The following is a 2,754-nucleotide window of genomic DNA, read 5'->3' as shown; positions in this document are numbered from 1 at the left end:
GAAATATTTATAAGGTGTTGGTTAATTTAACTTCGTTAAATATGTGGTATTTGATATTATTGTGATGTTTGATTTATATTTATTAAATGTGAGATATTTGATATTATTGTGATATTGGATGTCGAATAAATTTTATGTATATGTTTGATTAGACGTGTTTATGTGATGTGATAATAAAAAGTGAATTCATTTTAATAAGTTTATGTGATTATGATGATGTATAATTAATAATAACAATGTTATAAATTTGTGACAAGCCTATATTATGATGTATGATTGATGATAGTGATGCTATAAATTTGTCATGAGTTTATATAATGAGATATAATTAATGATAGTGATGTTGTGAATTTGTGATGAGAATATTGAAGTAACTCTATAGTTGGTGAAATAATTGTGATTCCAATTTGTGTTTGAGATGACAATCTTAATGGACTATCATAGGCCAACGAGGGGAGAAAATAAATATTGAGAATTTGTGAAGTGAAGATTATTTTGTCATCATATAGGTATGATCTGACAAGCCTAGTGATTCTGGGGAAGTACAACTGAATGTGCCTGATCGTGGCGGTCTGTTGTCAAGCCTTAAGGCAAGATTGTTAGACCTTGGCGGTATTCAGGTGGGGAATTCCTAGGTGACTTGGAGGTAGCATTCCAAATGCCGGGAGCTACCACGCAACACACGTTTACCTCGACTGTCACGTATATGTGTCTCGGGTTGTGTTGAGGGGATCTACGAGGATATGGCCAATTTCAAATGTCTGTCCACCGAGATGGTGGCATAGTATCAAGCCTCCTAACCAAGTACTTCAGAGTTAGAATGGTACCACATTATGAAGTAGAGTCTAAACTCATGCATAGTATTGCATTTTATTGTGATTGTTTTGTTGTGATTAATATGTATCGTGGGAGGTGATAATTTCTCTTAGACAATTTGATGTTTTAGTGAAATTTATTGATTTTCCTTGAGTGATTTTGACTTTTTAATATGATATTTTCTTGATGGAATGTTTGTGTAATGATACAGTTCTATTATGATTTTTCGCGTGTTCTTCTTACTTGTATTATACTGTCATCATGATTTCAAAACTCACCTCCTTCGTTGTTTGTGTTTGATTGGCTTAGTCTTGTGTTTGCAAAATCGCAGTTATTACAAGTTAATGAATCTTGAAGTTCAAGTGTGTTGGTGTCATACTTAGTGTTTCGGTTTGGTACCAAATGGATGTTTTGTACCAAGTAGATGCAAATGAGGCTATGTGACATAGCTATGGGAAATTGTACTTCGCCGACAGGATCAAAGTTAAAATAAGGAAAACTCAGTAGGCTTTGAGAAGATTGTTGACTGCTTGTACATTAGGATAACCTCAGTTGTAAGTCGCAAGAAGCGCTATTACAGTTTGGTTAAGATAGTCTAAGCCACGATCATGGTTGTTGGCTATTTATTGACAAATTGAGGGACTGATCATCCTTAATCTCTTGTTGATAGTAGACAAAATCATGTTGAATGGAATGGGCGAGCCTTACCGACTATGAATGTGTGTAGAGTTATTAAGCACCCTATGAAAACGGGTAGACAACACTTTCTTCGAGTAGGCCAGGTGAAACAAGTTGCGACTTGTATGTTGAATTAGAGTACAAACCTAGTGTGGATTGTTACTCGTACTTTAAGTTTCGAGGACGAAACTAATTTTAGAGTGGTAGTAATGTAAGACCCTTAATTTTAAATCCTAAATTATACAATTTTAGGGTATTTTGTGTTGAGTTTCTTAGGCTGTTAGCCCAGTTTTTGGTATTTAGTGAGTTAAATACCAAAAATATATTTTTGGAAATTGGATTAAAATTATTTTTCGGAAAATAATTTATTTACGTTACGAAAAATTTAATACCGGACAATTTTGTTAAAAATATCTCGGGTTGCTGAAAATTGTATCTGTCAATTGAGTTGTGGCAAGAGTAGATATTTTTATCAAAATGGTTTGAGAAGTGATGATTTTCATAAATATCTAGATATTTAAGTATTTATTGGTTTAGGTTTAATTATTATATATATATATATATATTATATATTATATATTATTATTATTAGCAATATATATATATATATATATGTATTAGAAAGGAATGAAAAGAACAGAGAAAGAAAACAAAGACATTTCCTTTGTTCCCTGCCTTGCGACACTTCTTCTTCATCCTTCTTTCTTCTCCTTTTGTTTTCTTTCTTTTGCTTCAAGAAATGAAACCCAAGTCTTAGTGGGTGAGAAAGAAAAGAGCTCCCAGCTTCCTTCTTCTTCTTTGATTCGAAAACGAAGAAAAACGGTGTTAGGGGTTTTGAAAACCGTCAATCACAAACCTCCACTTTTTTCCGATTTTTGAGCTTCATTTCGCGAAGAGATAGAAGGGAAAGTTGCTCACCTCCACTCTACGGTGCTAGTGAACTAACTTTGGAAGCGACGTCGCGAGCGGAGATTTTACCGGAATTACTCGCGATCCCGTAATCGCTGGCTAAAGCTAACGTTAAGGTAAGGGCTCCTTCTAAACTTTTAGTTTGCATTTAGGGACTTATATGTGGTTGTGTGGAAAAGAAACTTGTTAGGGTTGAAGTGTTGATTTGGGGAAAATGAATTTAATGCTTTTATGGGTGAAATTTTAGAGTTGGGTTTTGGTGATATTGATGAGTGTTTCATGGAAAATGAATTTAACTCATTTATGTGTGGTTTTGAGGAAATGAAATTTGATGTGTTTGAGTGGTGGGTT

This window comes from Cicer arietinum, chromosome 7 (assembly GCF_000331145.2).
Source record: "Cicer arietinum cultivar CDC Frontier isolate Library 1 chromosome 7, Cicar.CDCFrontier_v2.0, whole genome shotgun sequence".
In the NCBI taxonomy this organism is placed as follows: domain Eukaryota; kingdom Viridiplantae; phylum Streptophyta; class Magnoliopsida; order Fabales; family Fabaceae; genus Cicer; species Cicer arietinum.
This window is presented reverse-complemented; position numbering follows the sequence as displayed.